Consider the following 24,460-nt stretch of genomic DNA (forward strand, 5'->3'; position numbering starts at 1 on the left):
ACAATCGATAGCTGCCGACTTTCAAGCGGCTCGATTTTACACCGGCTTGCGGGGTAACAGATGGTAGCGGCTGATAGCGTAGCCGCAGGTGGATCCGTAGTAGGGAGAGGATGCAGGGGGGAGGCCGGATACTCCAGAGAGAGAGAAAGAGAGGAGGGGAAAGAGGTTAGGGAGCTGTGCGGCACACACAAAACTTGCACTGTTAATTCTCTAATCAGATTGAGATGATGAATAGTGTTTGCTTACACAACACATGACCCCCCGCCCCCCTCTCCAAGCAAGCCCTCATAAATTATCTTTTTTTTTTACTTTTCACTGTCAAAACAATGTTATAGCAAGCTATCATCAGAATTTTGTAGCCAGAGCGCATACATCGGTAATGTTTCTAACATTGCGTGTTCACATTTGCACAATTCAACATGTCTGACAAGCAGAAGGAAGAAGTACAGCTGATTTATTCCTACCCTGTCTCTGTGTCTCCGTGAGCAGTTACTGATGCAGTCCCTCGTTTATTGCGGTTAATCGGTTGGATTCCTTCTACATAAATGGAATATTGTTTTAGTTGGAGTGTAGAAAACCTGTTTACCACATTCAAAATATGTTTTTTTAACATTATTAGAGCTCTCTAGACATGAAATGACACCTCTTTAGTCACTTTTACACGTCTATTACCCAAATACGGTAGACATAATAAAAGAAAATTGGCCATATAAGACATAAATAAGACGTACAATAATGTGGACTCACACTGGTTAGCATTGGGAGGGTTTTTTGTTGCTCTTTTTTAAACTTCCTTTTTCTGTTCGGTATTTCCTGCAGTGGCAATTGTCTCATTAGTGTAACATTACTGACACAAAGTGACGAGTGTAGAATACTAAATATCATCGCAACATCTTTGAATGCGTCTCAGCATTCTTCTTCTTCCATGCACCTTGAACACACCACACGATTGTGCTGTTTCTTAAACGGACTCTTATTAGTACATTGTTTTGAGGTCGGTACTCAGTCCATACCATAATTTTGCTCCGCATATTAATATGCTTTTTTTTGTGTGTGTGTGTGTGTTTTGCTTGCGTACAGAGGATTCAAATTACAATTATTTTCCCTCTTGTCGTATTTCATTTTAAAATTTATTTTCACCATATTTGAAAAATGTGCCACTTCAGTGAATTTCCACAATTTATTTCATTAATTACGTTACATTTTTTCACAATTTTTTCAACGCATACTCATCATGGCAAGGTCACAGAGTCACAGAGTCTGACGCTCTTTTAGAACTTTATTCTGACCTGAACACATCAGCAGCAGTGCAATTCCAACTCCATATATGTACAGTATGTCCAACTCCAAAATGCGTCTTTTGTCCCTTCGTCATTGTCACTAGACAATGATGAAGATGCATTCACGGACGTCACATCAGAACATCATGACAATATCTTTATTATTCATGTATGTGTGGTCTAAATAAAGAAAAATACAGGAAAAACAATAAGTGGACATTCTTACCATTCACTTTATAACTATTCATGCAAAAAAGTACAATATGCTGCATTCATGTATGCATGGAAATCCCGGAAAATACACTCAAAACACGCAAATTCAACTTGTGTCTTTGAACACAACCCTTCACTACGCATAATAACACGGTTAAATTGTGATTCCAATGTTCTGCTACCGTTAAAGAAACTAGTGTTAGGGAACTACATTTGAGCTTGATTTATTTGTTCAGTTAATTTGAACGTCGGAGGGCATGCGCTTTCCATTTCCTGTTGCCACTGGGTGGCGCCGAGACAAAATCAGGAAGTGACTTCTGTATAGCTTCATCATAAAGTATGTGCCAATTATGATGAAGATCTGACCTTGTGGAACTGAGTTATTAACGATTACGGTTTAGTGGCAAATTGTCTGATTGATCATCAAAGTTTGTTGCCATGGAGCAGCCTAACATTCATTGCAATATAACATGGCCCGTCTGTCCAGTGTCTGTGATTTTCATTTGGGCTTATTTGGTCAAAGTGCCTAACTAGTTTGTTGAAATACAATCCCTGGTTTTCACCCAACATTGCAGCTAGAAACCCAAATGGCCAACTTCCTGTTTGTTTTACAACATGGGTTCTGTTGAACCGGTGGCTTGGGCTAACATTAAAGGGGGCGATACTGACTGAGTTTCGGTTGTTGGTGTTTGGGATCATTGAAATATCAAATTTTTCGCCGGACCTGATGCGCTTGCAAAATTTTGGTGCGTTTTCATGACTCTTCAGGCCCTCAAAAATGTGAGGAAAGTGCCGGCATAATAATAGTAATAAAAACATAGCAGCTTTTGTACAGTGGTGCTCAAGATAAATAAATACAGGAGTACAAGACGAAAAGACCAAAAATGATCTAAGATATAAATAAATGCAGGCTAGAGACTTCAACTTATTAAATAATGATTCATGTCAGCCTTCTCCTTCCTCCATGTACTTTGTAAAAACTATATACTCTTTCTTCAACTGGCTCATACTACTCATACTAGTGCATTGAGTTCTTTACTCAAGCTGTTCTATAATTTTACTCGGCATGTTGACATGCTAACATATTTTTTGTGTGGTACACATGTTTTAATTGTAGTTTCCCCCTGAACTTCATGTTAAAAATATAACAAAAATAAAACCCACGAGCTGACCGCCGCCTGAGAGTGCATTTATCTTTTCTAGCGCTTGAAAACACCAACACCTGCACCAACCTGTCGGCTGCGTAATTGTCCTGCCTCGCCTTTTGCATAGATAGGACTTCACGTTAGTTTATGCGAAAGCAGCGTCCTCTGGGTCCTGAGGGAACGGACCGATCAGACAAACGGTCCGTTGTTATTGGAGCCTTTTTTTGCTCCACGATTCCTTTTTCGGGAGCCCTGTGATTACATGGTCTCAGCTTGTGGCCAATGCCTAAGATTGTGTGTGTGTGTGTGTGTGTGTGTGTGTGTGTGTGTGTGTGTGTGTATTTTGGTCACTTTTTCTGTTCCTGCGTCGACTCGTGTGTGTGTGACTAAAATCCAGACCTAGTGATGGGATTTGAGTTCTTAGAACAAGTCTGGGCACATCTGGTTGTGATTGGCAGGAGAAAAAAGGGTCCTTGTGCTCTGGGAACTGGCAGCAAAAAGTGACTGGAGAACTGGGAAGAAACAACCACAACCCTTCCCGCCTTTTCCTGGCCAGTTCTCATAATCCCACGGCAAAGCCCCCTTGGCATTCTATTTTCTCTAGTTTTTTTTTTATTAACAGCGCTGCCTTTGCTTCCATTTCAATATAAGAAAGCTGCCAGGTAGACCCAGAGCTCCATTACAAGTGCTGCAACTTCCTGTGTCTGGGATAATGACGCCCCTGGGGGTGAGTATCTTGCTTGCTCATATTGCCACCTTTGCCCAAGTGAGAGGGGAAAATTGCTCCGGGCGAGCAGTATATTGAAAGGCATTTCACAGCTGCTGCTAAAATTGGTTATTCCTGCACATGCTTGATGAAGTTTAAGCCCGGCGAGCTCTCGGACCGGAGGTGGCGGTCCGCTGATCCGCTGTGACAGAGACGACCAAGCGTGACCGGGAATGGTGGCAATTAAAAAAAAAAAAAAAAAAAAAGTTTGGCCTGCCTTTGCCTTGTTCATCATGTGATTGGTGGATGGGCGTTTCTTTGCTGTGGTGCTGCTTTAACCCTTCAGGCACCTTCAAAAAAAAGTTCCACTTTTTAGCCTCCTCTCATAAAAGTGTAATAAAAATGTGTACCGTAAATTCCGGTGTATAAGCCGCTACTTTTTTCTCAAACTTTCAACCCTGCGGCTTATACAGCCGAGCAGCTATTTGATGGCTAAATTTTAATCCTGTGACATCTACATCTGCTACTAATTGTTTAAATACTGTGCCACACGGGAGTCAATGAGGAAACGGTTGCTCTTTCTCTTTCACGAGCTATCAGCGCACTCACAACAAGCTTGTCAACCCATTTAAAAACGCAGGAGGTCATCATATATATCAGTATAACAACATAACAGTCTGACTCACGGTGTCATCTTACTAAGAGCACTTTTAACACGAAACTCATCGCACAGCAACTTAACACTCAAAAGGTATACCTCAAAAATATACAAATATGTACCAATAGAAAAAAAAAGTACTCTCTTAAAGTTTTCTCATAAAGCATTGCGTCTGAGCAGTGCATTCATTGCGGCGTTGCAATGACGTCAGCCTGGCTCTGGGTCCTCTGGCTCCCTCTGGTGGACAAGGGCAGCATTGCAGCACAATCCACCATTTTCTATAATGCTTCGACAAAAAAATGCATTATGGGAAAACGTTTAAATATATATTTAGATATTTTTTAAAACTTGGATTGGTCCTTGTATTCTGTATTTCCTAGGTAGCATTTGAGTGTCAAGTTGCTGTGTGATGAGTTTAGTGTTCTTTGTAAGATGACACCGTGATTCAGACTGTTATATTGAGTAATGAGCCAGATTTCCACTGGATTGATAAGATCATTGTGAGTTTTTTCATAGCTCATGATTGGCTCTAGCTGCCTGGTCCTCACGGAATCGTGCGTGCCACAATATGCCATTTTATGATGTGGACGCGTGCCACTTATACACCGGGGCGGCTTATATATGAATCAATCTGTTTTTTTCCTCTAAATTTTGTGGGTACGGCTTATACACCACAATTTACGGTCAATATTCTTCCAAATATTTTCTTCAACTTCATTTTGCATATATACTGTATATAATTTTTAATGCACTTTTTCAGGCAAGATTTTCCATATTGAATTGAATTGAATATTTGGAATGAGCATTATAAAGAAAAAAAGTTCACATTTTTCCCCTTAGGTCCAACAGTCCCTCTGATAAAAGTGTAATAAAACAGTATAAAAATATCAACACATCAGTTTAAAAAAAAAAAAAATCTTATCAACTTCAACTTCATTTCTTTTTGTTTCGTTTGTATCCACTTTGTCACAAGAAACCCTGGCAAAATGGGGAAGAAAAATTGGAAGGAGGAGGATTGCAACACTTAACAACATGCACTTTGGAGCCTGAGTTCAAAAGGAAAAATGTTCAGTCCCTCTCATAAAAGTGTAATAAAACGGTATAAAAATGGTGTATAAGTTTATAAAAATGTATCAATATTTTCAAAATTTTTTCAACAACTTCAGCTTCATTTAATATTCTTTATCCCCTTTTTTATAAGAACACCTGACAAAAAATGTAATATGTTCCAAAAATTAAGCCAAAAATGTAATATTTGGAATGAGCATGCATTTTGGAGCCTCTTTGAGTGTATATAGAAAAATGTTAACATTTTTTCAAATGTACAAATATGTTGTATAATTTTTTTCAATAAATATAGAAATACTTTTCAGAATATTCTAACTTCAACTTTATGCAGTTTATGCAATATAAAACCCTGACAAAGTATGCAATATTTTCCAAAAATTTGGTGCAAAATATAGTATTTGGATTGAGTGGGATAACAACATACATTTTGGAGCTAATTTGAGTTTATGGAAAAAAAAAGATGCACTTTTGCCCCTTATGTCTCATAAAATTGTAGTAAAATATAATACAATTTTTTTTTATATAATATAATTAGGGCTGTCAAATGATTAAACATATTAATCAGATTAATCACAGTTTTCAAATTAATAAGGATTAATCACCATTTGCAACTATCTCTGAAATATGCCCATTTTTACTGTATTTTATTCATATTTATATATTTATATGTATTAACAGCTCCAAATGAACTGAAAACTAAGTCAAGCTAAAAGATAGCACACACAACTGAAAATCTATTGACCTCGCATTAGTTTCTTTAATAGTAGCAGTCAGACTTTAACCGTGTTATTATGAGCAATGAGGGATTGCATTCAAAGACACCATATAACTTAAGTTGAATTTCCATGTTTTGAGTTTATTTTGTGGAATTTCCGAGCATACTTAAATGCAGCAAATTGTACTTCCGCATTCAGAGTTGAGTGATGAGAACATCCACTTATTTCGTTTCATTTTCTTTCTGTTTATTTGGACCACACATACTGTACACACATAATAAAGATGCTGTTGTGATTTTTGTAGTGTCCCTTAATGCATCTCGACAATGAGGAAGTCCCATTCCGAAGCTGAACGGACTAGAGACATGTTTGTTTGGAGTTGAAGATACATCTATGGTGTTGGAATTGCACTGCTGTTGATGTGTTCAGGTCAGAATGAAGTAATGAAAGAGCGTCAGACTCTCTGGGGAACTACACTGTGCCGCCGTCTGTTGTCATAACAGAGAGGCGTGGCTTGCCATGATGTGTATGCATTGATTACGTAAAAAAATGTAACGTAATGAATTAAATAAATTATTTACTGCCGTTAATGCGCTATTTTTGGCAGCCCTAAACATAAACTTTGCATCCCCTGCATCCTCTCCATGCTACGGCTCCACCTGCGGCTACGTTATCAGCCGCTACCATCTGCTACCCCGCAAGCTGGTGTAAAATTGAGCTGCTTGAAAGTCGTCAGCAGCATATCCCCGTGACCCTAGTGCGGACAAGCGGTATAGAAAATGAATGAATGAATGAAAAAAAAAAGTTACACCCTATCCTATTCTATGCACCTTCATGCCCTTTTAAAAATAATAATAATCCAAAAAAATCCTGGCCAAGTTTCACACAATTAGCCTTCCAACGGACCAATATAATGAGAATCAAAACAATCAAGTGAGCCGAATGCGCAGGTTTGGTTCCCAAGGGTTACGAGTCTGTGGAATCGGTCATCTCCCCCCGAGCCAACATGCCGTTAATTGAAATGGAGCGTGTGTGTTTAGCCCTGCGAACCCCCAGCCTCGTTTGCTCGGACTCATAGACTGTTAAAGCAGCGACACAGAGAATATTATGTGTTGTGTTATTGTGTCTTTAGGGCTGCAGGGACTATTTGCCATCCCTATTAAGCAGGCTGACTGGTGGCTGGGCAGCACGCCTGGATGGCTGTGTGGCTATTCTCACTGTGTGTGTGTGTGTGTGTGTGTGTGTGTGTGTGTGTGTGTGTGTGGACGCCTGAGGCCGAGCGCTGGAGCCAGGACACTGCTGGTGTTTTTTTACGAATGCCTCACATTTAGTGACCCTCACCGGCGTAATGACTTTGAGGTTAATTCCCCAGGAATGGTGTGGTCCTCGCTGGGAATAGATGAGAAAAATAATGGAAGGGGAAGGATGACGTAGCTGTCTGATGGAAAAAACACTTCTTTTTTTGTTACACTTTTAGAATGAACAATTCATTGCACAACGGCTCGGACTGTTTACATAAACAACATGTGATCCCTTGCAAGCCCTTGATCAGGGGTGTCCAAACTTTTTCCAGCGAGGGCCACATAGTGAAAAATGAAAGGGTGCAACTTTGCCACTTTGATATTTTGTCAAAGATTTGCTAGGAAGTTATATATATTTCAAGAAAACACTGCATCTCAGCTTTGTCATATACGTAGGTGCATTATTACACTCAACAAAAATAGAAATGCAACACTTTGGTTTTTGCTCCCATTTTTTACGAGCTGAACTCAAAGATGTAAAACTTTTTCTATGAACACAAAAGGCCTAGCGCTCTCAAATATTGTTCACAAATCTAAACAAGTCTAAATGTGTGTTAGTGGCCATTCATCATTCATGATTCATAATCTGTCCACATCGCAGGTGTGGCATATCAAGATGCTGATGACGCAGCATGATTATTTCACAGCTGTGCCTTAGGTTGGCCACAATAAAAGGCCACTCCAAAATGTGAAGTTTAACTGTATTGGGGGGTGGTCCGGAGGGGTCCGAAAACCAGTCAGTACTGTCTGGTGTGACCACCACTTGCCTCAAATACCGTAATGTATACACCGATCCAGAGCATCCCACACATGCTCGTTATCTTCAAAATGCCATCAACAGAACACACCTGTGTGTGTTGTCCATAACATACGCACCTGCCCATGCCATGACCCCACTGCCACCACGGGCCACTCCATCCACAATACATTTTACTGTAGTGACAGCATTTTGAATGCACAGAGATACTGTGACGAAAGCCTGAGGCCTATTGTTGTGTCATTCATCCACAAGCACCGCCTCATGTTGCAGCATGATAATGCACGGCCCCATGTTGCAAGGATCTGTACACAACTCCTGGAAACTGAAAACATCCCATTGCTTGCATGACCATCATACTCAGCCGACATGTCACCCATTTTGGAGTGGCCTTTTATTGTGGCCAATGGAAGGCAGACTTGTACAATGATAATGCTGTCTCATCAGCGTCTTGATATGCCACACCTATGACACTTACTAACAGATTTGTGTACAATATTTGAGATAGGCAGGCCTTTTGTGTACATAGAAAAAGTTTTAGGTCTCTGAGTTCAGCTCATGAAAAATGACAGCAAAAATAAAAGTGTTGCGTTTATATTTTTTTTGTACTATGAGCTTTGGCCTTTTTTCTCTAGTTTTTTTTCAGATTTCAAATATTTAAATGAAATATATTCAAACAAATGTTTGAACTCTTCTTAAATAGTCTTTGTATATTTTCTTTTCAAGATATTATGACTTTATTCCCATAAAACTTTAACATTTTTCCTCAACCAAATTTTCCAAAAATGCACAACTTTATTTTTTGTTTGTCATAATATTATGAAAAGTCTTTTTTTCTTTAATAGTTCACCTCTATGCTACTACAATGTTATTGTATCGTTTTTATTGGTAATGGTAATGGTTTAATTCAATCTGAACATGCATACGAGTTACACTGGAGCACATCACATAACACAAATCACAGTTTTGCATGCCCAAAAAGGAGTAGGAAGAAGCAATGCTTATTTAATCCTACCCCTGATCAGTTTCACATCAGCTGCAATACTTTCATTCACCTCTTGTTTCCCAAATGTACTTTGTGTCTTTTGCAAATACCTTAAAGTGTTAAGGCGGTATAACAACATAGTGCAATGATAGTCAAGGTTTATACTTACTGTGAGGAAACTACGGACTTGATGATAATCATTGATAACTGATAAAATGGTTGAGAGCATCATAACTTCATAAAGAGTGAGTACAGACCGTGCACTCACCAGAATGAAGAGTTAGTAGTCAGTGTAGTAGTGGTTATATACTCTATAGTACTGTACTGCATGTACACTGTGGTTCAGGTCTCTTCAGGTCTTTGTATTTTGTGAACATCAACTGCTTGTACTTTTTCTTGAAATCACTCATTTCAGTGCATTGTTTGAGATCTTTACTCAATCCGTTCCACAACTTGATTCCACTTCCAGAAACGCTGAAGGTTTTTAGTGTTGTCCGTGCTTACAAGTGTTTTACGTTAAATTTTTCCCTTAGATCGTATTTCTCCTCCCTTGTTGCGAAGAATTGTTTCCCCTGCTCATGACAACCTCATTTCCATTGTTTTTTTTATCATATTATGATGTTAAAAATGACCTTTTTTAATATTTCAATTTAATGTTACTAAAATGCTATCATGATGCCACATAATATTACAAGTTTATTCTTGCAAAATTGCAACTTTTTTCTCTTATTATTTTGGCTTTGTTCTGGTAAAATTACAGCTGTTTTTTTCTGCTGGGTTTTCTTTCATTTTTCAACTCAATGCTACTAAAATGACATTATTTTTCTTTGTAATATAATAACGTCATTCTTGTAAAATGATGACTTTTTCTTGTTAGATAACTTTTTTCTCATCATATTTTACTTCATTCTTGAAAAATAACTGCTGCTTTTTCAATTTTTGCTACTTTTATTCTTTTTGTTACTTTTTTTGTGAAGTAATATTTTTACAATGTGCCACGGGGCCAACAAAAAAACACCCATTGGCCTTAGATTGAGTTTTTTCAACCTGTCACTGTCAAATTTTATATTATTAAGGAAGGCATACATTAACAAAACATCTCCACTGGGCCTGTGTTACCAGTTTATACAGGCTGTCTGTTGAGTCATTTTCAGTGAATAGTAAATTTATACCGCTGTACAAGCTGTACACGGACTACTCTGAAGCATACCCAAGTTACATAGTCCTTGAGAAGGTGTACAGTCATAAAAATGGTTCCTAAAGTACACCCCTTACACTGAAAACCATTTTTATGACAGTATATGTGCTCCAGAGAATACTACTGAAAGGATATACTTATAATTGTACGATCAACAACACAGTATTGTCTGAGTAGCAAGGTTAGTGAGTCTTGCCTACAGTCAAACAAAGCCTGGGGGCAGCACGAGTGCTGCTGTCAATAGGGGAGCTGCAGAAACATGGACATGTACTTGGACATTCCCTCTTAGATTTCCTAGTGCCAACATTGTCCAAAAACGGTTGTTTGAGTTGTCTTTTCTGTCGTACTTGACGGGAAACAGTTTCTTCTGGAAAGACGAGGAGCTCTTGTACCTGTTTGGTTGCTCGTGATCAAGAGTGTTCAAGGAAAATCCATTTGACTGTTGATCATGTGATCATGTTCACAGACGTTTCTCCACGAGTAGCGCATTATCTTCATCATCTTGAGTGCTGTTCTTGTTCCTCCGTGCAACAACGCTGGTGCTCTGATTGGTCCCCATCCTTTCTGATGGGATTCTACAAGCTGCCAATAATCCGGCAGCTCTTCAAGGACCATGTGTCTGTTTCGCCCTGCTTCTTTTGCATGGATTTCCACAGCTAAAAATAATATCACCACAAACGGTTGAAAAGCCGCAAGGGTTTTTACCCGACTCTGAAGTCATCGCTTAGAAAGCGTCTAAGGTTGCCGTCGCTGGCAAAGAGCAAGAAGCGTGCAATTACACAGTCACAATCTGGCCATCGGGAGACAGAAACGGCCATTTCCTCGCCGCATTAAGTGATTTGCGGGGCAGCGTTTGAGTGGGATTGTTCGTCATCTATTTGCATGACATTTCTCAAGATGGAAAGAGACGTTAAGGACTGTCATCTGCTCCCCCCGCCCCCTTCCTGGTGACACTGTCAGAGGAAGCGTGCTCATGAATATAAGAAAATGTCTTCTGATGAAACACGTCACCTCCTGCAAGCCCGACATGTTGACTCTCATTAAGGAAGGCTTAGGTCAAAAACATCTCCACTTTTTTTTTAACAGCAACGGTACGCCGTAATCGCAGTTCGGTACGTGCCTCGGTTTTAAGGTTACATTTGGGTTCGTTTTGGGTACAGAAAGGGAACGAAATGAGAAACATAAAACTGCTTAGCATTTCCGTAGTTAGACTGTTACCCCTTAGGTCCCAAAACGGTCTCTCTAATAAAAGTATACAGAAAAATGTCATATATTGCTTAGAATTCATATATATATATATATATATATATATATATATATATATATATATATATATATATATATACACACACACACACACACACACACACACACACACACACACACACACACACACACACACACAGTATATATACACACATAATATACACACATATACATATTTTCTTGAGGGTATGGTACCACTGTGTGTTCCGAACACTGTTTTTCTGCAGACAGAGGAGGTAGTAAGTACTCCAGAACTTGGAACACCTGTAGGAATTAGTTGCACCAACTGCCAAGGCTTGATCAACCTCCATTTCTGCAGAACAGCTTTAAATTGTTGACCCATTTTGTGGTCCCTGAAACAGGCCCTTTTGTATAATTATGAAATACACATGATTTTTCAGCTTTGAGTAACCTTACCTTTTTTTTGTTGTAACTTCTGGCACTTCACCACTTACCTTTGTACCATTTCAAGCTTATCGTTGGACTTGAACCACTTGAATTTCAATAACTAACTGCAAAAATTGGGGTGTTGTAAAACTTTTGACTGGTAGTTTGTGTATATATATATATATATACTGTATATACAGTATATACCGTGTTTTCACGACCCTAAGGCGCACCATATTAAAAGGCGCAGCCTCAGTTACAGGTGCTATTTTTTAATTTAACACATACACAGGGCGCACCGGATTATTGGGTGCAGGTATGCACGCTAAAACTTACAGTGACGTTCAGAAGTCAGTGAGGAAGCGACAATGCTTTATTTCTTTCGATAAATTAAGAGCAGAACTCTCATTTATCCTATCAAACCCACTTGAAATCAGGATGGTCATCACTCAACACAACAGTCTCAGTCATGGTGCACAACTACAAACATCACACAGCAACGCAAAAAGAGACAAGACACTACCGCTACTTTTGCTGAACAATAACTACCGTAACAACTATGTAGCTCAAAAATGTAACTTTAAGAGCATTTGCACCAAAATACTACTGCAAAGCACCCTGGGGAGCAGGAAGTGCTCCCAGCGACGTTACAATACGCTAGCATGCTTGCTATTGTATGTTTTTAAAAAGCCGGCGAGAGCAAAACTGAGTTTGGTTGTACTTCATTGAAGTATTTAACAATGCACTCACGTTATTTTTGATCAATCCTCATCCACACATCCATCAAAGTCCTCATCTTTTGTATCCCAAATGAACAGCGGGGCAATTTCTCCATCAAACATGCCAGGTTCCCTGTCGTCGTTGCCGTGGGGCGCCTCAGAAATGATGCTGGCTTTTGTGAAGGCTCCAACAACAGTGCATCAGACGCGTTAGGCCAAGCATCCACAATCCACTAGTGAAGCTGTGTTCACTAGCTGTCATTCATCGCTCCCACGCCGCTCGCAACTTCACTTTCAACGCCGTGTTTACATCCATTCACAGATAGTGGCGAAACTCGCACGGCGCTGCCTCCCAGTGTTAGTGAAGCTGTGTTCACTAGCTGTCATCTATCTTCATTTTAAACGCTGTGTTTACACCGATGTCCAACGGTTGGAGTTCCTGCGTCAAGCTCCAAGTTCATTTGCTGCACTTGTGACGCACTCGTCCTTCCAGCCCCTTTAATTGGTCCGGCTGGAAACTTTTCTTTAGGCAGCATTTCCTCTTAAAAATCACCACAGGTAGCAGTTTCTGTCCATTACCATGGCAACCAAGCACAACAGTAAAAGCCGACTTCTCGTGCCTGTTGTGTGTGATGTGGAAAGTGAGCGGCACGTCGTCCATGTTGGTGATGTAGTTGGGTAGTAGTTGTCTGCAATGTTTTACTGCTGTAGGAGCGGAAGATGGCCAGCTTTCCTTGTAATCCGCTGAATGTTGCTGCGCCACGGTAGTCCTTGCCGGGATGGATAGATGGCGCCATTTCATAAAATATACTTATATAACTACTGGGGCGTGCCTCAGTCACGTCCACGTCGGCAGGAGACGCTCCCAGTCGAGCGGAGCGCTCATAAAAGTCACGCAGCAAAACTTACAGATTTTGGAACTCGGTACACTCATTCGGCGCTCCGCATTATAAGGCGCCCCGCCCATTTTGGACAAAATTTAAGACTTTTAAGTGCGCCTTATGGTCGCGAAAATACGGTATATCCATCACTAATGTAGATAAAAAGAATAATTGGAATAAAATCAGCGATACTGGTCCTGTAGTTACTTGGTATCCAATCAATGCCAAAATTTCAGTATCATGCCCACCCTTGGCCGTATCTGCTGTTAAATGTGTGTGACTTTGCTGTCATGAGCGCTTTGTGAGCGTTAGTATTCACAGTGTAACTTTAATGATATGCGAAGGAGGGGTGGGGGGGGAACACATGAGAACACTGTCACTTGCTATCTGGCTCCTCCACACTGCAGACGCTCACACTGGCTTGGTTACGTAATAGCATGGACACTTTATCTCTCCCCGAGCACAGATTGCATTGGACTATCTAATGAGACAGATTTTCTTTAATGGAAGAAGTAGCGGCCGGAGCCGTGATTGGCGCGATAAAACGTTAAGGTCACGTTATGCAAGACCACACTCGCATGCACGTGTTACCGGCAAGATTGTTTGCGCTTTTAGGAACATACCACACTTCAAAAGTCGTTCTATTATGGGTTCAATCCGTATTTGAAGGTTAAGGTCAATTCTCCGGTTTTGTGAAACATTGGCAATAACCCGTTTACATGCGTGAACCCCGCATGTTGTCCCCGCACATTGTCCGCACGGTAAACATCATGACACAATGCGTGTCATTTCCGCTTCTTCTTCCTAATTTCCAAAAACAACACCGGCCTTTGAACGCCTTTGTTTACGTTTTGGTGCTGGTACTGACCCACCACCAGTACTTAACACTGTTCTGTCTCACTTTCTTCATTAATGGAAGGCGAGAACGTGAAGAAATAGGAAATGGTCCCGGAGCTGTGCCATTCATATCCATGATATATCCCCATAGCCCTCCGTACACTTTTGAAGATGCTTTCGTACAAACCCTGCTTCGCGTAACTTCTTGCTCACCTTCTGATAGATTTCGTACTTTCTACCATCAATAAAAGACATAATGTTCCTGTCTTTCTACACACTAACAAGATGGCTTGTTTCCTCCTCGCTCCAAAAGTGCGGGGTTTTGCGTGTCACCATGTTTACAAGTAGTTCCTGCCAAAGACACAAGATTCCTTTCCAATAGAACATGCGCAGAACACAAATTAATGTCCCTTTTGATCGGGATATCCCGATAGGCGTATACATGACCCTATTTTCGTGTTAGAAAAGGAGTAAGCCAGGGGTAATATTCAGTGAGTACGTTTACATGCAGTCAAATAACCCTATCATAGCCGGAATATTAGCAATAACCCGGTTGCGCACAGCCATGTAAACACCAATAACCCTTTAGAAAAAACGCAATATGAGCATATTCCAGTTTTAAAAAATCTTAATATTACCCCTGGGTTGCTCCTTTTCTAACACGAATTTTGGGTCATTATGTGGGTATTGTTCCACATCACGCACGTAAACGGGTTATTCTGAATGTTTCAGAAACCGGAATATTGACCTTAACCCGAATATTGACAGATGCTAATATTAACAACGTGGGACCAAAACAAACTGACTAATGACTGGCATGAAACTGATCAAAGAAAATACAAATATTCGTTAATATAGTTTGTAATATTTATTACAATACACAACAGGCGCAAGCTTGTTAAGATAATTCCACCAATTAATTCCTCTTGATCCGGAATGGAATGTGGCCGACTTTGGAGGTTGTACTGAATTTTGATATTGATCGTTTTTATTCTTTTGAATCACTGCAGAGTACGAATCCACTGAGACGCTTAACTGGGCGCATGCACGCGCTGTAAAATGTTGGAAGATTTTTCCACAAATTAGTTGGAAGCAATTTCTGTGACAGTCTGAGTTGAAGCCTGCGTAAATACGGACTTGACAGCGTGCAAGACATCTTTTAGGCTTCACAAAACAAGCAGTGTGTGATCAGTGTCCACACCACTGGACGCTCAGAAGCACAATCTTTTTGGCCAGTTACAGACATTTGGTCTTTGCGGGATTTGGCAAAGGGGTGATGTTTTCCATTCTTACCAAAAACAAAACGAAAAGAATGAGGCATTTTGCCCTTATCCCAAAAAGCCTTACTCTGCACCAATCAAACCCGTGTGGAAAGTGTGTTTCGGTGTTTTTAGCATAGAGACATAGAGAGGCAAACATGAGCAAATAGTAGGGGTTTAACGATGCATGTATTTGTAATTGCCTTTTTTGTACGGTACAGAGGCATGCACTTGGCCTTCCGAGTAAAAAAAAAAAAGACGTCAACGGACAAAGACAAGTGGATAAGATGAAAGCAGTGTGCCGCCATTGCTCAGTACGGACGGGGGCTACAAACTGGAACTAGTAATACGACACTTCGACCAATAAAAAACTTTACATGAACTCACACTGACTTTCCTAAAAACAAATGCTGTAAATTATCATATTTATTATTTTAACTTATTTATTAAATAGGATTTATTTAATCTATTACATATGTTATATTTAATTTCATTTTTGGAAAATATTGCAAATTTTGCCAGGATTGTTCTGACAAAAGGGTGAAGTTATGGGAAGGATTAGATGTAATTTGGGTCCAAAAATATTTGTTACATTTGATCATACTTTTATGACGGAAACCGTTTTGGGACCTAAGAAGAAAAAGTATTAAAAAAAATGTCTTAATAAACTTAAATTAGTTGAAAAATTCAAACTTCATCCAAAATATCCTACTTTGCACCTCAAGTTTGGACAATATTGCATATTTCGTGAGGATTATTATGACAAAAAGGTCACACAAAATTTATATTTAAAAAAAATTGGAATTGTGATTTGGGTCAGAAATATTTAAATGTTACATTTTATCACACTTTTATGAGAGAGCAAAAGTTGTACCTTTTATTTTTTTTTTCTTAAAAACGTAAATTCGCTCCAAAATGCATGTTAATGATGTAATAATCTCATTTCAAGTGATTCCACCTTGCACCTCGTTTTTGGAAAATATTGCAAAATATTTAGTTTTTTGAGCAAAACATTTTGTTCCGCGACTGTACACAAAACGAAACAAACAGTGACCTAAAAAAACATGAAGAGGTCATGTGTGCGTGAGCTGGAAGGTGCTTGTTACTGCCGTTTTTCCATAAAGGAAAAACCAGCAACAACCAAGATGGAGGGTTATATCGCCAGGAGGTGATCAGACTTTTGCAACAAAGTATCAGCAGTTTTCCTGGCAAAGGAAACTCTGCATGTACTTCATATTATACAGATAAAAGATAACAACTCCGTCCGACCCACTCCATCAGGCAACAGAGGGGCAGCAGAACTCATTTTCCAACAAACTCCTCCAGTTCCATTCCCACAGTGAAAGTTACAGGACTTCATTCATTCCCCACGCCATCCAGCTCTACAATACCTCACCTGCCTGTAAAAGATAATTCTACCGGTGACAGGTAGGTGGAGTGTTGTATGTTAGAGAGCAGGAAAGGCCTCTGCTGTGTGACAGAAATGGGATCCTGCGTGGTTCTGGGCTGCCTTATGGTGGCTTTTTACCTGCTTGAGTAGCACACATCTTGATAGCAGCTAGTGTTCTTTGTTTTTTTTTTTTTTTTTTACAAGCAACTAAATCAAGTGCGGAGGTCAGGACCGCTTCTGTTCTTGGTGAAAATATGGACGGGGGGGGGGGGGCATTTGGCTAAAGACACTGAAAGCAAAACGTTGTCTGACGCCACGCTGAGCCGAGTTGAAAGCAGCCGTCCATCGGTGAAATGGCCGAGACAGAAAGAAAGATGAAAGAATGGTAATTTTCTCACCGCAATTATTCCTGCCTCTTCTGTCTGCAGTCATGCACCTCCTGCCGTTTCTTCTCTGCTCTTTTGCACCCGGGCACAATTAACCTACTGTTTGTTTTCAATTGGATGATTCACCTTCTGTTGGGCATTAATTTCACAAACGCTCGCTTGATCCCTTCGGGTTGTTCTCCCCCCTCCCTCCCCCTTTTTTATTTTAACAGGAGAAGCAATTTGTGCTGATATTTACTAAACGTGTAATGGTGCACTACATGATCACCTGCTTTGAAGGTCATGCTTGGGTTCCTTTTGGGCACAGTAAGGGAACACAATGAAAAGCAGGAAACTGCTGAGCGTTTGTGCAAACAGCTTTCATGATTTTTACAATGGAACATAAAAAACGAAAACTACTGGTAAATAATTTTCCAGTTAATACAGAGCTCCATTTTAAAAAATGCAAATACTGGAAATAATGCATCAAATAATACATTAAATTGATTACTTAATAATACATTTTAAAAAGTTCCAAAAAATAAGATTCTTAAGTAAATAACATGACTAATGTACATAATAAATAACTTAAATGAATTATAAATAATAAATAAATCCCAAAAATACGACTAATACTGTAAATAATAACTTAAGTCATAAATGATTCTCTGGTAAATACAGTTGTCAAATATAAAAACTGCAAATAACAAATAAAATAAATAAAGCAAATGAATAAATAAATAATTACTCAGTAAAAACAATTCTCGAATAAAAAATACAAATACTATAAATAATAAAAAAAGAAATTTTAAATTAATTACAAAATAACAAATAAATAAGTAAATCTCAAATAAAAACTAAAAATACTGTAAATAATAAATACAAATATAAATTAAACAAACTGAATAGTTCTCTAATAAATACAGTTAATTAATGAAATAATAACTAATCAATAAGTAAATCTACAATAAATACAATTCTCAACAAAAAAATACAACTACTGTAAATAATAAATAAATAAAGTCTCCATCATGCATACAAAGTTCCACAATTCAGCATGACCGAAAAGAAGTAGGAAGAAACGGAGCTTATTTAATCCTACTCCCTTTTAATAACACGGCAATCACATTTATTTCCTTTTCTTCCTTCCCGTGTTCATGAATGAATAATATAAATGAATTATAAAATATCCTATGTATAATATGCTATAACATGCCTATGCAAATAACCTATAAAACATGCATGTTAGGTTAACTGGAGACTCTAAATGGTCCATAGGTATGAATGTGAGTGTGAATGGTTGTTAGTCTACATGTGCCCTGCCATTGGCTGATGGGATAGGCTCCAGCATACCTGCGACTAGTGAGGATAAGTGGCATAGAAAATGGATGGATGGAATTATAAAAATTACGAATACAATTCCCAAATAAAAATACTGCAAATAACTAACACAATAATAAACCTCCAATAAATACAATTCTCGTCTGTTCCACTTGTCTTTGTCCGTTGACGTATTTCCCTGGAAAGGCCAAGGGTTCCCAAGCAGGAGACTTTAACCACTTTAACCATGGCTTCTCCTTGGCACTATTGCTAGCCATGAACCCCGCTAGCCAAAGACAAGGTTGCACTGAGTACACAACGTGAAATGTATGCAAATATCACTATTGAGCAACGTGGGCCAAAACTATGTCACTTTCTTCAATTTTGATACAATAATCAGTCACGATGGTACACATACACGTGTACAAACGATGCCTGGGGGGGTCCATTGCACTGGTGTACAACCATGCAATTCTACTGAAAAGGGTCCAATGTGCCCAGCTCCCCAAGTATTACCGCACCATCATAGTACCAGCGGAAGGGTGCCGCTTTTAACAATGGCAACACTACAGAAGTGTGCTTGCTGGTGGAAACATCTGTCCCAGCCTCGCTTACTAGCTGGAGGGTATCGAGCAGAGATCCTGCTTTGCCGTTTTCGGCATATTTGCCGGGAGCATCGGGCCGCTGATGAAGAGATGCGGAGTCTCCTTTCTGACAGCTTCTCACTCAACCTGGGACGTCTGTTCAGCAGCAGCCAGGAGGGGGAATCCATCACGGCTTTGGCCTGGGGCGCTACATTCAGCGCTGGCGCCCAAATGGAAAAACGTGCGGCGCACGGCAAGCGCGTGGCGGGGTTCTTCTCCTCACCTGCCGCCGCTCTCGCCGTCCTTTCCGCCCTGCTTATCCATCACCCTGCAGCCGCTGGAAAAATCATTTACTGTACGCGGAAGGTGATTGACGACACAAAAACAGAGTGTGAATGGCGGCCTCATCAGTCTGCCCCCGCGGACACAGCAGAGGACGAACGCACGCCTTCCCTGAGCTGTTTTATTTTGCTGAGATGTGACACTGAAAGTTCAAAAGAAACCGCAGGGCCATTGTCAGACCAAAACATCACTATTTTCCCCGCTTAAGACCCCCCAGAGAAATGTCTGGCCTGTCACTCTGCTTCTTTGGAAGTCCTCGCCTGCTTCGGTGACCTGCGTGCTTCACTGCCACAAACATCCATCACAGCAAAGCTGAACAACATTTAAGACCAACGCTTGCTTTTTATCACCCATCCGGTGTTCCGGAAGCCACTTAGATACATTTACACTCTCACAAACGTCACACCTTTCAGCAACCACTTTTATTACATCTTCCCCACCAACAAATGGGGCTTTTGAGTAGTCAGTGTACAGCTTGTATAGCAGTATGGAGCGCTGTTTTTGAGCACCAACTGTAAAAAAAAAAAAAAAAAAAAAAAAACAAGCTAGTCAAAGATCATCTGTATGACAGGAGTACTCTGCTGTTTTTCAGAACCTCCTACGAAAGCTGTTCAGCTGTTTTTAAGGACCAACTACAACAATGCAAATCAAAGATCTTCTACAAAGCATGAGCATTGTGCTGTTTTTCAGCATCGTCTGTAAAAAAAAAAAAACGCTAGTCAAAGATCCTCTCCATGACAGGGTCGCTCTGCTGTTTTTATGGATGCACTGCAACAAAAAACATAAAAATGACATGAGTGCTCTGCTGTTTTGTTTTTTTTTTTGCTTGTCAGAGATCACCAGTATGCTGTTTTTAAAGACAAAAAACAAAAACACTAATCGGAGATCATGTATATGACAGCGATAATATGCTGCTTTTAAAAACGTACTGAAAAAAACGCAAGTCAAAGATCCTTTACACGACAGGACTGTGCTGCTGTTTTTTCATAACCTACCCAGAAACAGTAGTCAAAGATCCCCTATGTGACAGGAGCATTCTGCTGTTTTAAGCATCTACAGTAAAAAATACTACTCCTCTATATGAGAGGATGGCTGTACTGTTTTTAACTAGCTACTGCAAAAAAACACTAATTAAAGAAGCTGTTGTATACATGAGCACTGTGCTGTTTTTAAAGGCTCTGCTTCTGGTCAAAGATCCTCTATATAACAGGATTGCCCTGCTGTTTTTAAGCACTTGCTGCAAAAGATGTTAATCAAAGATCCTTTTTGGGGTTGAAGAGAACCCGGGGAGGGTTTGTGTCTCATCTGCAGTCGCGGTCCATCAAAGGCAGCCCCCACGTAGCTTTTTAGGTTGAAGTGAGTCTTTCTTTCCTTTTTAAAGCTGACTTTTCTCGGAATATGCACTTTTGGCTCTTCCACTCTCGCTGATGGCGTGAGCGGGTGCTTCTTAGAAAGGCGGCGAGGAGGAAATTGGATGGGGTCTTTCTTTTGTGTGACTTTTCTAAAAATGTGCAATTGGTTGGAATGTAGACTTGGAGAAAAATGGCCGGTCAGTTGATGTGAATTCAATCTTTTTCCTTACTTTGATGCCCCATCAATCCTCCACAACAGACTCCATGTGATGTTTTTTATCTTTGATACTGTTAGTTATTTGAAAGGAATATTGTCCATGCTGATGTTTAATCCAACAGCCAACATGAGTTACACTCATGACTAATAACGCCTCTATCCTCATTTCATTGCAACATACGCAGCATTACTGTCATATCTTCTTTTTTTTTTTACTCATTAGCAGTCTCCACTTGTTCCTCCAACTGATCCTCACGCATATTTAATCAGAACATAAGCCAAAAAGGCAATTTTACCTTTGAGATATTAATGAAAATAATGGGGGCTGAGTAAATCCGTTCACAGTCATAAAAGCCTTATTGTCTCTACTATACACGCAATGACATTCTTAGTGGGAAAATAAGTTCATAAGAATGTTTCTGTACCAACTTGCTTTTGCAGTGCTATTTTTAAATTACCGTACGTTTTAAACATATGGAAAATATTCCACTGGTTACTTGAAGCCAGAGACTCTGCGCTTTCCAGTGACACATGGGTCATTACGGTAATCATAGGGCAGGGGTGACCAAAGTGCGGCCTACGCTCTAAAAATACAATTTAACCAGAAAACTAAAAAAAAAAAAAAAAAAAAAAAATCATCAGTCATTGTCATTTTATAAAAATAAAGTCCAAATATTGACAGAAAAAAGTTGTAATCCAACGAGAAAAAAAAGTAATAGTTTTATGAGAATAACATCGTAATAATATGAGGAAAATTTATGTCATTTTAGTAGCATACTACTAAGAAAAATAAGAATTAAAGTCATAATATTATGAGAAACACAAAAAACAATAAAGTTCTACTTTTTGGAAAATTAGGTTGCGTAAAAGGTTACAATGCTACAAGAATGAAGTCAAAATATGATCGGAATAAAGTCAGAATTACGAAAAGAAAAGTTGAAATAGTTGGAAAAAAGCAACAACAGAAATAAAAAAAAACTGCCATAATTTTACAAGAATAATGTCAAAATATTAAAAGACAAGAGTCCTATTTTAACAAGAAAAAAACACAATTTTACAAGACTAAACTTGTAATATTATGAGGAAAAATAATGTCTTTTTAGTATCATAGAGTTGAAATATTAAAGGAATAAAGATGCTTCTTTAAAGTCGTACAATTCAGTGAAACAGACAAAGCAATGAACAAAGTTGTACTTTTTGGAAAATTATGTTGCAGAAAAAGTGAACATATTCTGGAAAAAAAAGGCATAATTATGAGAAGAAAATTTACAAGAAGAAAGTTGAAATAGTCTGAAAATTTAAAAAGCAACAACAGAAATGAAAAAAAACACAGTGCAAGGAAAAAGTCTAAATAATAGAAAGAAGCAAAAAGTTGTATTCTTTTGAGAAAAAAGTGGCAAATTTACGAAAATAAACTGGCAATATTATGAGGAAAAAATAATGTCATTTTAGTAGTAGTATTCGAGAAAAAAGATGTTTTAAAGTCGTAATATTCTGAGAAACAAAACAATGAATAAAGTTGCAATTTTTGGAAACATAGGTTGTGGAAAAAGTAATAATACTATGAAAAGTCAAAATATTATTGGAGTAAAGTCATTAATTACAACAAGAACGTTCACAAGAAGAAAGTTGAAATATTTGCACAATTAAAATACAAACAGCAGAAACAGAAAAAAGTTGAAATATTAAAGGAAAAATATGTTATTAAAAAAAAATCATAACGAGAAACAAACAACAAAATAAAGCGTTTTTTTTTTTTTTATTAGGTTGGGGGAAACTTTGAATATTACAGGTATAAAGTCATAGTATTACACAAAGAAAGTTTCCAAGATTATTTAAGATCCAAAGATTATTTTTCCCACAAAAATGGGAACCGCAAAGACGGACGTTGATACTAACAACAGGCCTTTTCACCTACATGACAAAGCGGAGATGCAGGTTTTTCATGGTATAGGTACATAGTTTTTAGCATATCAACTGTCAAAGTGGCCCTTGCATCCATTCATTTTTCAGTACGTGGCCCTCGGTGGGAAAAGTTTGGACTCCCATAGGGACTACGTCACAGCAGCTCCAGGGAGACCAGGCTTTGATACGAAGCAGAGTGAGGGTTTGTTTACGGAGCAGCTCGAGAAGAAGCTAGCTTTCTATGACAAAGTTCTGCAGAAAAAATCATATTTTTATTGGACATTTGGGTGTTTTTTAGTGTTTGTTTTAGTGTTCCTTTCCGTGTTTTAGACAATCACATGCTATTGAGTGTCGTGTGTATACATAATGTGTTCAAGTGTGTAATGTATCATGAAAATGTCCTTTTTGCATGCTAGAAGGCTGTGTTAATACCACACCACACATTTCTATGCTCACATTGTTGTGCACACAAAGGTCTTTGATTGCACCGGTGATCATGTTCTGCTTTGTCTCTGCTCGCAGGGAACCGTCCAAGAGTGTGGCGGAAAATTGCATTTATGACCTTTCCCACACATCCAAGGTCAGGACATACAGCAGACTCTCCCGTCCCTCGCTGGCTTATCCCCAGTCTGAGGATTCTTATTGTGTCTTATTGCAGGTTCTCTCTGCAAGGATTCCATCTATCGCTGCTGCTGCTGCTGCTGCCAATGCCTTCTTGAATTCATCATTGCTTATCAAGTGTCTGGTAAGTTGTTTGCTTTTTATTTTTGAAATAATAAAGTGAGCTGGCTGTGACCTTTAATGGATGTGGAGGTCAAGTCAACTTCTTTTTGCTTTATTAGAAAGCTACTTATCTGGCTGCTGTTATCGCAACATTCCGACAATGCCAGCTTGCCCAGGCAGCTGTGACAGGATATTGATGGGCTTTTTTTTCGGAGGGGAGGGGGGGGGGGACTACCTGTGCCACGCCACATCACCTTCTTCCTCATTTTTTATTGGACCGAAACAAGAAAGCAAGAAAAAAACAACAGCAAAAAAGGCAGAGCAATTGAATATTGATACTCATAACACCAGTCAGAAATTAGAAAACGACAAAAAGAAATTTAAAAAGTGATGCGAATGTTCAAAAACGGCAAGTAAAAATCTTGGAATGCTGAAACTATCAACACAAATAATAAGAAATATGCTTTATCATTGACAACACAATGCTGGGACGCAGGCTTTTTTATGTACAACTCAGCAATCCATTTTATCCAAAGTATAATCCAATTTGAAATGACTGTAAAACACCCCAAAATAGGAACAAAAATACATTTTTATAGAGAATAATTATACCTTTACACGCAGAAAATCATGTGTAATACACTGGTCTATTGGTATTTGTTATTAATGCCTTCCAAAAGGTCAGACAAAAACCAAAACGTAAAAAAAAATTTCCTATGGGGAAAATGACACAATTTTCCCCATAGGAAATAATGTACACTAAATCCAATTAACGCTTTTCAGACACCCAAAAATATCAACAAAAATACATTTTATAGAAAATAAATATAGTTTTTTGTGCAGAAAACAATGCCAAATACATCAGTGCCTCGTTTATTAGTTCCAA

General features: G+C 38.9%; 1 protein-coding gene across 3 annotated transcripts in view; it reads left to right on the forward strand.

Annotated features, from left to right (window-relative positions):
* The window catches only part of plxnb2b (plexin b2b), a 253,747-nt gene that overhangs the window by 98,375 nt on the left and 130,912 nt on the right, over nucleotides 1-24,460 (forward strand). For 2 of the 3 annotated variants that reach the window (XM_054775448.1, XM_054775450.1), the window contains 2 exons: nucleotides 23,374-23,431; nucleotides 23,510-23,596. The gene's annotated coding sequence lies outside the window, so the exon portion shown is untranslated. The remainder of the gene's footprint in view (nucleotides 1-23,373; nucleotides 23,432-23,509; nucleotides 23,597-24,460) is intronic. The other variant, XM_054775449.1, reaches the window with a different exon arrangement.

Source organism: Dunckerocampus dactyliophorus, chromosome 5, assembly GCF_027744805.1.
Source record: "Dunckerocampus dactyliophorus isolate RoL2022-P2 chromosome 5, RoL_Ddac_1.1, whole genome shotgun sequence".
NCBI classification, from domain to species: domain Eukaryota; kingdom Metazoa; phylum Chordata; class Actinopteri; order Syngnathiformes; family Syngnathidae; genus Dunckerocampus; species Dunckerocampus dactyliophorus.